Source organism: Saccostrea echinata, unplaced genomic scaffold (assembly GCF_033153115.1).
Source record: "Saccostrea echinata isolate AGI-Se365-2 ecotype Australia unplaced genomic scaffold, CSIRO_AGI_Sech_v1 ptg000027l, whole genome shotgun sequence".
In the NCBI taxonomy this organism is placed as follows: domain Eukaryota; kingdom Metazoa; phylum Mollusca; class Bivalvia; order Ostreida; family Ostreidae; genus Saccostrea; species Saccostrea echinata.
In genome coordinates, this window is record NW_026889776.1 from 14527804 (window position 1) to 14542155 (window position 14352).

General features: G+C 35.3%; 1 pseudogene; it reads left to right on the plus strand.

Moving 5' to 3' along the window:
- LOC133193280 (stabilin-2-like) overlaps window positions 1-14352 on the plus strand; it is a 42243-nt pseudogene that overhangs the window by 14979 nt on the left and 12912 nt on the right.

A 14352-nucleotide genomic window follows, 5' to 3' on the forward strand; every position in this document is an offset into this window, starting at 1 on the left:
GTCCGTCTGTCGTCTGTAAACTTTTCACATTTTCGACTTCTTCTCAAGAACCACTGGGCCCATTTCAACCATACTTTCCACAAAGCATCCTTTGGAGATGGGGATTCAAGTTTGTTTACAGGAAGTGTGCGCCCTTTTTCAAGGGGGAGTTAATTAAGAATACATGAACATTTGGTGGCATCTTTTTAAAATCTTCTTCTTAAGAACCACTGGGCAAGAAAAAATGAACCTTCTGTGAAAGCTTCATTACATACTCTAAATTCAAATTTGTTCTTATCATAATCCCCGGGTGTAGGGCGGGCCATAAGAGGGGGTCAAAGTTTAACATAGGAATATATAAGTAATGTCTTTAAAAATCTTCTCGAGAAAAACAAAGCCATGATTAGTCATATTATTACAGAAGTTAGTATTATCAGGTAGTGTTAATTCAAGTTTGTTTAAATCATGACCCCTGGGGTTAGGGCGGGGCCACAACAGTGGGTCAAGGTTTACATACAGGGGTAATGGTTAAGGGGCATTTGAGTAAAACGCATTGATGACCTCAAATAATGGAATGACCTGACAAACCTTGGAATGGACTTGCCAAACCAAAGGGTATATAAGGCAAAGCTTTGGGAAAGTCAAGAATTCAAGAAGTTAAGAAGTTAAGGTATTCCATCCCAAACAGCAACACATTCAATTAAATTGAATACATAACAGATTTGTAGGTGTTGAATACTCAGTATATTTAGACATAATTCCCATTTATTACTATTAGCATGTAAGTGTGTGTGATGTGTCCTAATTTATGACCTTGAATTTTCGAAACAGTTATCTCCCTCTGATTTATTTAATGAAAAAAAAAATAAATTTTAAGAAACTAATCTGGTAAAAAAATCGTTTTTCAATTGTCATTCTATTTCTAATGTTTTAATGCATTTTTCCACTACAGTATTTATTGATATTCTTATTATTTGAATTATTTTTTTTTTAAATCGCTTGTCTCTAATGGCTTATAGACTTCAATGCAATCTTTGTTAATTTGTTGCTTAGTTAATTAAATTTTTGAAACTTTCTCTTGGTAAATCCTTTTCTACTTCAAAATGCTTTAAATCAATATCAGAGTATTATGTATGTGATGGACATTTAAGGATAGAGGATGGAAAACCTTAAGAGTAAGAGTCAAATAAAAGTATAAAAGTTATAGACACCAGTGGCAAATATCCTAGGGATTGAAGTTAAGCTCTGGGTGTAGTAAATCTGAAGAAAATTGAGACAACTGGTTCTTATCTATCAATGGGAACCTAGGGGAGAAACATGTTGAAGGTAGAACCTTACCCCGTTCTCATCTCTATGAGAAAATTTGATGTAGAAATTTTGATGAGAAAATGTGATGTATCCTCAGACAGAGCTGTCTTAATAATCATTTCAATCATTAACTCAGACAGAGCAAAGGGAAAACCCATATATCCCTTATAGGAACCTGATAATACCATTACATAGGAAATATCTTTGAAATCTTCTCAAGAACAACTAAGCCATTATTAGTCATATTTATACAGAAGCAGCCTTAGGTATTGTACAATCAAGTTTGTTCAAATTATGACCCCCAGGGGTTGGGGGCACAACAAAGTTTTGCATAAAAAATATAGGAATCATCTTGAAAAAATCTCAAGAACAGCAAAGCTATGATTAGTCACATAATTATAGAAGCATCCTCAGGTAGTGCAGATTCAAATTGTTCAAATTTACGGTGGGTAGGGTGGGGCCACAATGAACAATCAGAGTTTTACATAGGAATACATAGGGAAAAAAAAATTTAAAATTCTTCTGTTTAAGAACAGCAAAGCCATGATTAATATTATTGATATAGAAACATCCTGAGATAGTTTAAATTTAAGTTTGTCCCCCATTAAAACTTTTCAATACTGAACTGATCTCTGCTTCTTCCAACTCAGTGTGCTCAGGTGAGCGATGAGGCCCATGGGCCCCTTGTTAAGGTCTCATTTTAAAGACCCGTGACTTTAACTTCTAGTGTTGGATGCTGGGTGCTTGGCGAAGGAACAGTCACTACCTATGTTTATGTCTTGGGTTTGACGTGGCGCGGCGAACGAGAATCGAGCTCCGGTGTTCCGATCTCGAAGAGAACGCTCTACCACTTATCTACCGTGACCGATCTACTTAACATGAGTTCCATCTATCTACCTAGCTGTTACTTATGTTCAGGATTGTGCTAACCATCAGGTCAAAAATAATTTATATGTTACCTTTTTTCTTTGCTGATCAGTTAAGTCCTAGGCTCAGCATTGTTTGAATGAAAATTTTGGATTCTTAAGAATTCGTCCTACCGACCTAAATCTAAGATAAAGTACAATTCCATCGCTAGCATTTTATGTTTTATTACTGCCGGAAAGGTTAACTAGTATTTTTATTGGTGACATTCCCGTGGTTTTATTTATTTTCTTGACGGACAAATGTTTTGGGTTTTGGCAAAGATAGAGTCATATTGATATGTAAATTCGTGGATACCTACTTCTGCCTTTCCTACAATAAGTAAACGTTATAGTTTAATGATCAAGTTGTCTGTGCTGTTCAGATCACAAAATCAATTTTATATACAACGTTAAATATAGAAACCACGGTATGATATATTAGATACTAAACAATAAATACTCTTGTCGCTGTTGTTATCTCCTAAAAATTCATCAGACATGTGATGAAAATTAATTTGCATCTGGTACGCGCAGTCCAAGGCCAGAAATGTCTATATAAAAAATACATATTATCTGCATGCTTAGTAAAACACATCTATAGCGAATATTGGTATAACACACCCCTGCTTTAAAGCAAGACATCTCTTTACGTGTACAAATTCCAGTACTTAAATTATGAAGGAGTAATGGAATGGACATAAATAAATACTAATAGACACTACAATACGCTTATATGATAAATAGACGCTTACAGCGAAGTGATTTTATTTCCCTTGGTTTAAAGTACATTATGAAGTGAATGGAGGTAGCTAATTACGTTTATAACTAGGCAGAATCGGCCATCCTTGGCACTTCGTGATAGGCGTGTTTTACTGTCACCGTAGCAAAACAGTTTGTGCTGTCGTTATATACTGGAAACCAACTTTAATTGCATGCAAGAAACACTCGAGAGTTATTATCCAACTATATTTCGCTGCAAACGCTGAATGCAAAAGCTTGTTTTCCCAGTCAGCATTTTTTAAAGTCGCCAATGAATTTCAAACTGACTAATCCTGAATAAAAGTTGTTAACACATAATTATTTCTTAACTATAATGTGTTTAGCAGTGTTCTCTATAAACTTAAATTGCAGGAGATTCCTAGACTTGATGAGCTACCTATATGTGATGGACCCCATTAACAATATTTCATCACCAGACAAGATTTTCACAATTTTTGTTCCCAATGACAGTGCAATGCAAAAGATTCCTATCAACCAATTGGACAGACTCAAGAACAATCCCACAGAATTACAACGGGTAAATATAAACCTATATCAGATCCTACAGAATTACAACGGGTAAATATAAACCTATATCAGATCCTACAGAATTACAACGGGTAAATATAAACCTATATCAGATCCTACAGAATTACAATGGGTAAATATAAACCTGTCAGATCCTACAGAATTACAATAATTACAATGGGTAAATATAAACCTATCAGATCCCTCAGAATTACAACGGTTTAATATACACTAATCAGATCCTACAGAAATACAACGGGTAATTATAAACCAATCAGATTGTACAGAAACATCGGCTAAATATAAACCTATGAAATCCTACATAATTACAATGGGTAAATATAGACCTATATCAGATCCTACATAATTACAACGGGTAAATATAAACCTGTGAAATCCTACAGAATTACAACGGGTAAAAATAAACCCATCAGATCCCTCAGACTTACTATGGGTAAATATAAACCTATCAGATCTTACAGAATTACAACAGGTAAATATAACTCTATCAGATCCTACCGAATACAACTGGTGAATATAAACCTATCACATCCCCCATAATTACAATGGGAAAATATAAACCTTTCAGATCCCCCATAATTACAACGGGAAAATATAAAGCTATCAGATCCGCCATAATTACAACGGGAAAATATAAACCTTTCAGATCCCTCAGACTTACTATGGGTAAATATAAACCTATCAGATCTTACAGAATTACAACAGGTAAATATAACTCTATCAGATCCTACAGAATACAACTGGTAAATATAAACCTATCACTTTCCCCATAATTACAATGGGAAAATATAAACCTTTCAAATCCCCCATAATTACAACGGGAAAATATAAAGCTAAATACAACTGGTAAATATAAACCTTTCAGATCCCCCATAATTACAACGGGAAAATATAAAGCTATCAGATCCGCCAAAGTTACAACGTGTAAATATTAACTTTAAATCTGATTATCCCACAGACTTAAAATTATTGTTAATATAAACCTATCAGATCTAACAGAATTACAGTGGGTAAAGATACACTTATCAAATTCTATTCAGATCATGTAGAAATACAAGGTAAAACTTATCAGACAATCCCACAGAATTACACCAGGTATAAATACTTAGCTTAGAAGACAATCCCACAGAATTACACCAGGTAAATTAATTATCACACAATCCCACAGAATTACACCAGGTAAATAAACACTTAGCTTAGAAGACAATCCCACAGAATTACACCAGGTGAATAAACAATTATCAGACAATCCTACAGAATTACACCAGGTAAATAAACATTTATCCGAAAAACCAACAAAATTACACTAGGTAAATAAACACTTAGAAGACAATCCCACAGAATTACAAACACTTATCAGACAATCCCACAGAATTACACCAGGTAAATAAACACTTATCAGACAATCCCACAGAATTACACCAGGTATAAACACTTAGCTTAGAAGACAATCCCACAGAATTACACCAGGTGAATAAACAATTATCAGACAATCCCACAAAATTAGACCAGGTAAATAAACACTTATCCGACAATCCCACAGGTTATCCGACAATCCCGCAGAATTACACCAGATAAATAAACATTTATCCGAAAATCCCACAAAATTACACCAGGTAAATAAACACTTAGAAGACAATCCCACAGAATTACAAACACTTATCAGACAATCCCACAGAATTACACTAGGTAAATAAACATTTATCAGACAATCCCACAGAATTACACCGGGTAAATAAATACTTAGCTTAGAAGACAATCCCACAGAATTACACCAGGTAAATAAACACTTATCAGACAATCCCGAAGAATTACATTAGGTAAATAAACACTTATCCAAAAATCCCATAAAATTACACCAGGTAAATAAACACTTAGAAGACAATCCCACAGAATTACAAACACTTATCAGACAATCCCACAGAATTACACCCGTTAAGTAAACATTCCTCAGACAGTTTCACAAAAATACACCAGTTGAATATCTGACAATCCTATATAATTAAAATCAATAAGTATACACTTATCAGATGGGATGGCTATCAAGCAGAATTAATTAAGGAAGAAAATATAACTCTCAGTCTTTTCATACAATTGCCCGATAACGATCCAGAGGTATTTAATATTTTTTTGTGAACAACAGGCAAATAGGTCCTTCCTCCCCTAAACTACTTTTAGAAATTTTTGATGTAAATTCTGTTGGAAAATTTTCATTCTAACTTTGTCCCCGTTTTCAATCACCTCACATTTATAAAATGTTTATCGCTTTATAAAACATTTTTAAGGAATTTTTTCATAGGAAGGAAGGAAAAAATTCATTATACTATGTAGTGCGTCATCAGTTTCAGAAAGGAAAACAGGTTGTCAAGTGATTGCTTGAAAACATCAGTGAAATATTGAGAGTTATAAAGTTGGGTATTTGAAAAAGTGAGTTAATTTGAATCAAACTGTATAACCTTTTTTTTTAAATTTAGATTATTCAAGCTCATTGTGTTCCAAACCTGGCGATTTTCACCAACTGCATTTCTCACAATGAAGAAGTAACTGATGCCAATGGTCAACTATTGACATTTCGCAAACCATCAGGTCACAATGGCAAGTTAAAGATTATTTGTGTGGTAAACTGTTGTGTGGGCAAGTACTGATATTCCTGACGAAATCCACTCCTGAGTTTTTATCTTCCTCCTTTGAAAATAACACAATCTGTTTTGGCATTTTAAATAATTTTTTAAAAAAAAGTTCTAAAAGAGTTTACTCTCAAATCTCTTGGACATATCACAGACTACATTTGTGGTATTATTTTATCAACATATCGGAGTGTCACTTGCAGATCACTATTCAAGCAACACCTCTTAGATTTTGTGTATGGATAAAAGTTAATCAGACATTTGATAAGGTTGTGTGATTTTATGAGAATTATCTCAGTGTTGTGTGGTTTTATTATTTACTTCTTATCATTTTTAGTTCCTTTGTGATATCTACCAACATTGTTTACTTTCTAATCAGCTTTGTTTAATTTCAGTACATGTTTACAATGGTGGTGTCAGGGCGGCCATTATTGAGGGTAATATTACCGTGATCAATGGAGTTGTTCATGTGGTAGATCAGCTGTTGGGATTCGTTTACAACAACATTCGTGAACAAATTCAACTAGAAGCTATGTAAAATTTCTATATTATTACGCATGTAAATCAAAGTATCTTTAATTAGTTGGCACGAAAGTCCTTTTTATTTGATTCAAACCTTTTCAGTAATGAAGATAATCATTTTATTTACTGATATGTTTTTATGCAACCGTAGGCGAAGATTCGGGGACATATAGTTTATGTCCTGTCCGTCCGTCTGTCTGTATGTTTGTCCGCAAAAACTTTAACTTTTGCAAATAACTTTTAATTGGTTGGATCTATGGCTTTTTTATTTCATATGTGTATTTCTTGTGACAAGACCTTTCTTTGAGTACCATACTATTTGGTCTTATGACCTTGACCTTAGAGTTTGACCTAGTTTTGCAAGATTTTTCCTAACATTAACATTGGCTTTCATGCTTCACATATGTAATCATTGTGACAAGACCTTCCTTGGGAAACTAAGTACCTTGACCATGGACCTTGACCTCGTAGTTTGACCTTCTTTTGAAAAACTTTAACCTTGGACATAACTTTTGAACAGTTAATGCTAGGGTTTTCATACGTCACATATGTAACCCTTGTGAAAAGACCTTCCTTTGGATACCAGAAACTTTGACCCTTTGACCTAGACCTTGGAGTTTGAACTACTTTTTGAAAACTTTATTCTTGGCCATTTATTTTTAATAGTTGTTGCTAAGGCTTTCATACTTCACATATGAAATCCTTGTGACAAGACCTTATTTTGGATATGAACTTTGACCTTCTTCTTTTTGAGAACTTAAACCTTGGCCGTAACTTTTGAATGGTTGGTGCTAGGGCTTTTATATTTCACATGTGTATTTCTTGTGAGAAGTCCTTTCCTTAAGGACCATTAATTTTGATAATTTGACCATAACCTTGATGTTTGACTCACTTTTGAAAAACTTTAACCTTGCCCATATCTCTTCAATGGTTGTTGCTAGGGCTTTTATTTTTCACAGGTATATTCTTCGAGACAAAACCTTACTTTGAGTACCAACATACTTGATTTGCGTTTGAGAAAGTTTAACCTTCGTTATAAGTTGCAACGGGGGCATCAGTGTTTCACAAACACATTTCGGTTTTTAGCTCACCTGAGCCGAAGGCTCAAGTGAGCTTTTCTGATTACATATTGTCCGGCGTCCACTTGCCACAAATTATCCTTGGGTGAAGAGGATTCAAGTTTGACAAACGAAGAGCCACGCCGGGGAGATAATTACGAATTAGTCAAAAAATAATGGCATCTTTTAAAAATCTTCTCCTGAATAACCACTGGGTCAGGAAAGATGAAACTTATGTGGAAACATCCTTAGTTAGTGTAGATTTAAGTTTGTTTAAATCATGACCCCCGGAAGTAGGGTGGGGCCACAATTGGGGATCAAAGTTTTACACAGAAATATAAAGGAAAATATCTTTAAAAATCCTCTTCTTAAGAACAGCAAAGCCATGATTAATCATATTTATATGGAAGCTTCGTCAGGTAGTGTACATCCAAGTTTGTTCAAATAATGACCCCCTGGGGTAGGATTGGGCCAGTACCCTAACGAAAAAAAAGTACTATAGTTAACTATAGTTTACTATAGTTGACTATAGTATCAAAGTTTTTTCATTTTATAAATCAAATTAATTTTTCCTATGGATTTCAGATCGTTATATTTTTTGTTCTTTAATTCATACCTACACATTTTTTATATTAAATTGAAATATTATTTATATATTCACACATTATTTCCAAAATTTACATTACTGTTTTCGAATTTTAGCTCTGAAATCTTCTAGAGTAAAGTTTCATAGTAAATCAAAGTATCAACATTTTCACTATAGCTAACTATAGTGAACTATAGTTAACTATAGTAAATTTTGTCAGGGTATGCCGATCAAAGTGTAGCATAGGAATACGTAGGAACATTCTTTTAATCTCTTCTTCTTAAGAACAGCAAATTCATGATTGGTCATATTTTAATGGAAACAACCTCAGGTATAGTGTAGAGTCAAGTTTGTTTAAACCATGACCCCCGGGGGTAAGTTGACCCCACAATGGGGGATCAAAGTTTTACACAGAAATATAAAGGAAAATATCTTTAAAAATCTTACTCTTAATTACAGCAAAGCCATGATTGGTCATATTTATGTGGAAGCATCCTCGGGTAGTGTAGATTAAAGTTTGTTCAAATAATGACCCCCGGGAGTGGGTGGGGCTACAATGGGGGATCAATGTTTTACACGGAAATATATAGGAAAATATCTTTAAAAAGAGTGGTCATGATTGGTCATATTTATGTGGAAGCATCCTCGGGTAGTGTAGATTAAAGTTTGTTCAAATAATGACCCCCGGGAGTGGGTGGGGCGACAATGTGGGATCAAAGTTTTACACAGAAGTACATAGAAAATATCTTTAAAACTCTTCTTCTCAAGAACAGCAAAGCTATGATAGGTTATATTTATATGGAAGCATCCTCAGGTAGTGTAGATTCAAGTTTATTCAAATAATGAACCACGGGAGTGGGTTGAGCCAGAACGGGTGATCAAAGTTTAGCATAGGAATACATGGGAAAATTCTTTAAAACTCTTCTGCTCAAGATCAGCAAAGTCATGATTGGTCATAATTTAATAAAAGCATCTTCAGGTAGTGTATATTCAAGTTTTTTCAAGTCATGACCCCAGGGGTAGGGTGGGGCCACAATGGGTGATCAAAGTTTTTCAAAGGAGTAAATAGGAATTTTTTTTAAAAATCTTCTTCTCAAGAACAGCAAAGCCATGATTGGTCATATTTATATGGAGTCATCCTCAGGTAGTGTAGATTCGAGTTTGTTCAAATCATGATCCCGGGGTGGGACCACAATTGGGGATCATAGTTTTACACAGGAATATATAGGAAAAAATCTTTTCTCAAGAACAGAAAGCCATGATGTCATATTGATATGGAGGCATTGTCAGGTATTGCAGAATCAAATTTGTTCAAATGAGGGGCCCCGGGGGTAAGATGGGGTCACAATGGGAGATCAAATTTTTACAAATGAATATATAGGAGAAAATCTGCTGCTCATGAACAGCAAAGCCATATATTTATATTTACATAAAAGCATCATCAGGTAGTTTAAAATTCAAGTCCCCCATGTAAACCTTTAAAACTGAACTGATTTTTGCTTTTTTCCTAGCCAATGTGCTCAGGTGAGCGATGTGCATGACCAATGGGCTACTTGTTTTTAAACAAGTTCTTTAAAAATACTATATATTTCAATAATATCATTTCCTATGTGTGGAGCACATGACACAGTGGTCAGTAACCCAAAGGTTGCTCGTTCGAGCCCCGGTATGATCACATGATGCTTTGTGTTTATTGTGTCTTAGACAAGGTACTTTATGTACATTGTCCCTGTCCACCTAGCTGAAATAATAATTGATTTACACTTGGGGTTAACTTGCAATGGACTGGTGTCCCAGAGTCAACGACTGTTATTCGCGTAGAACCACGGAAACCGGGTATAAGCACCGACCTTATTAGCCTTATCGCTCCGAGAAGGATTTAATTAATTATCATATTTACAATACAAAAGTTTACCGATGAATTAGATATTGCAATAATTATATTCAAACGAAATAAAAAGCATTTTACATTTTTCTTGTTAAAGAAAATTACTTATTTGAGAAGTTCCATATTTTTGCTACCTAGAGTCTGATTTACACTGGGACAGAGAATTCGAATTTGACGTGCCATAATCTTGAGTGTTTGTTTATAGATGTTCTGCTGTGAGATTCAAAACCCTGTAGTATCAACTTATTTTCTTTTACAAATGTCTGCTCAGTTCTATCAATACCATCATCGTGTTATAGACTACATTTTTCAGGAGGATAAGTATCACATGGAGCTATACAATAGATATTCTTCTATTCATAAACTTTTTGTAAAAAATAATTAAATTTTTTTTCTTTAGGAAATTTGACCAACTAATAAATAAAGGCTTCGAAAACATCAGAAATGCCCTGGTACAGCCGTCGGGGGTAAACGTCTTCGTGCCTCTTGACAGCGCCATCCAAAAAATTGCAGACATCCCCTTGGTCAACCTGAGCAGTAACCAGACATTAGTGAATATGGTAACTATCTCGATAAGGGAATTATATGGAGATAACGAACAGTATTCAAGCTCAAAAGTCCATTAAACAATACAAAATAGGAGCAGAGCAAACACGGACCTCCAAAACATCAGAGGTGGGATTAAGTGCCATGGAGGAGTGAGCATCCCCTGCCGACCGGTCACACCTGCCGTGTGCTCCTTGTCATGATCGGGAAATAACGGAAAAATCCGTCGACAATTCAATGTGTAAATAATGGCCAAACAATTAGTATGAACAACGTCAGTCAGCATTTGACTCAGTGATAAATTGTATTTCCTGACAAGGTCATTGTATTATGCCATTAATTTACCGCTCTAAGGTGACAAAATCTCTTATTATTTTTCTAGGCACAACTGCAAACACTTATCCATATATAAACATATTCAAGTATTAAAAAAGTAAATTAATAAATTTAGGTAAAAATGAATTGCTCCCTTTTTCACCAAACATGCTGTTTCTATAAGATTCTCAATAAAACATTTTTTGTTATAGCAGTATTCCCCCCCCCCCCAATTTTTTTTCAAGAAAACAATACTTACGGTTTATTGAGAATGATCAAATAGTAAAACAGATTAGTTTCTCATCATTATTTCTAGACAAGAAAATGATATAAAAAACCTCAAAAAAGAACCCGTCTGCTGCAATTAACTTTGATATTCTTTTGGCCAATCTATGTGGGTAAGGAAGATTTCTCCATCACCAGATCATACTAGCACCGGATCATGTAGAAACTGGTCATATGATAAATTCATTTCTAAAGATGTGTTCATTCATTGTAATGCTTTGGTTTGCCGTGCATGTGCATGTTCATTGAGCATACATGTACCAGTTTTCGGCAGATAATTCCATTGTTTTTTTCCCAGGTGCTTGGACTGCATATTCTAATGCCCAACAGCCAAATTAATATCTCCTCCTTGCAAGCGATGAGCGGAAATGAGAGTCGTCAATACAGTCAAACTATGTATAATAACGAGAGGGTCACCATTTATAATGAAAGAAATGGTAAATAGTTGCATGCAGTCCTAGATTATTCAGGCTTTTTCCTAGAAAAAAAAACCCATAGTTTATATTTAGATATGACGAACTTTATGTGTCTTATTCTTTAGATGCAACCCTGTTGTACAACAATTGCAAAACAAACAAAAAAAATCATAGAATTTGCTCTTTTTTTAAAAATATATTTTCATTATTTGTTATTGTAGTATTATAATTGTGTTTACTAACTTTTGAATGTAAGCAGTATCCTCAACAACCTCAATAAGGAGAAAACTCTGTGAACAATCTATTCCTTATCTTTTCAAACACTTTCATTAATAATACTCTTTGGAGATGAGAAACTATGCAACGTGTTAACTATCATTTCCATTTTAAGAAATGTGGGTACAGGGAGGTAATGTGAAGGCGCGCGTGATTTGGCCGGACATAACGACAGTCAATGGAATGGTCCACATCATCGACTCTGTGCTGGGAATCCCGTATCTGGATCTCCCCATGCTGATCTGTCATGACGTCTGGCTGTTGTAAGTATAGATATATGATAGACATTAATGATCAGAATGGATGTTATACCTGAATGAATGAAAATAATTAGACCTCAGTATCTAGTTTCCATGGTATCATTGTGTTTCACATGTTTATATGTTTTGAATTGTAGGCGTACATATGACTTCATGAAAAGTGTTGGACTGAAGAACTACTTGACGGACCGTAGATTCACGGCAGAGAAGTGCAATTTCGAGATATACGGCTATCCTCCAACTTACCAGGGAACGACATGCCCTACCTACTGCAGCCTGGCCCAATATCAGAATCAGTATCCCTGTAACACAGCACAATGTCAGGCAAACACAGGATGGTCCACCACGTGCCCCACTTATTGTGCCCAGGAAAAATACCAGAACCAATATCCATGTAATACTGCTTTGTGTGCCAATAGCAACATTGGAGGGAGTACAACCTGTCCTACTTATTGTTCACTGTCCCAGTATGCTAATCAGTATCCGTGTAACTCGGCCATTTGTATGTCTGGATCTAACTGTCCCGCCTACTGCTCCCAGCCCCAGTATGCAAGCTCCTAGCAATGCCTTAGTTGTAACGGCGGCTCAACAAGCCAGTGTCAGTATGTGAGCTACTGCAGCGACCCAAGCAATGCAAACAAAAGTCCTTGCAACACGTATCCATGCAACATGCTACATGTAAATGGTACGAACACAGGGTCACAGAGTTCCTCCGTGTACGATATGGGGTGCTGCGGAACGACCAGTGCGGCGTGCGAATTCACAATCTTTGTTCCCAATTCCAGTGCCATAGACTACTTTTTAATGTCGCTTAATGGAATCAGGGTCATGAGAGACACACAACGATTTCAGTATGTAAGTGAAAAATAGATAGGAAATGCTCATTGACTCAAAGTGAATAGAGTTTTTAATCATCTAGCTCGGAGATAAATTATATGCATGTCATCAGAAATAAAAAGAAAGTAGTTTGAAGTTAAAATCCTTGTGTCTTATAGGTTTAACAACCTATTTAAGTTAAGGCTAATTTATTCTCTGTTACGTCACATAACTCAAGGTTTAATAAATGTCTTTACTCTTTAATTCCTTTTTAAATCATCATTTATGACGAAGCTTGGAAAATTCAAACTTTCTTCATTTGAAGAAACGCAGTTTGTCAAAGATATTAAATTTATCCGGTCTTCCATAAAAATTATTATAGTCGAAGTGTTTGCCTCATAGTACAGTAATATATACATGTAAGCACTTACGGTTTATATACTACAAAGGCGGATCCAGCGCCGGGCGTGCCCCCCCCCCCCTCCGTTTGAAATTTTTGTATGTGTTCATTATCATAAAATCAAGGGAAAAAACACATCTTATTTGTAAAAATTCGTCAGCTTCCGGGGGCAAAGCCGGACCCCCATAAGGACCAACAGGGGCCTTCAATACAGCCCCCAGATCCCCCCCCCCCGCCTTCTACTGCCCCCCCCCCCATTATGAAAATCCTGGATCCGCCACTGTACAAAATTTAATACATGACAAACATATATATTTGCATAGTAATTGCTGCTTTGCTGTTCTGTGGTAAATGATGATGTTTATGTAATAACACAAAAATATGTATATTTCTATAAAAGAATTTTCATTAAAAAAGAATGTATTATTTCATGATATTCAACCTTTTAAAATTTTGTTTTCAGTTGTTTAAGCGGCTCATCGTTCCTGGTAGAATCTACTTAGAAAAAATTGGAAATGGTAACCACCAGATAAAAGTGCTGAACGGCGAGACAATAAGTCTCACTAAGACAAACGACAGAGGTAATTACAGTCTGACCTTGTTATCTTGGTAGTTACAGTCTAGTATCATTATTTCAGTAATTACAGTATAATCATGTTATTTCGGTAATTACAATCTAACCTTGTTACATCGGTAAGTACAGTCTTATCTCGATAACTCGTTAATAACAATTTAACTTCGATATCTCGGTCTTATTGTCTCGGTAATTACAATGTTAACTCTTTATCTCGGTCATTAAAATCCAACCGGTCGCCCGCGTCGCGTAGTGGTTAGAGAGTTTGCTCTAGAGTCGCGGC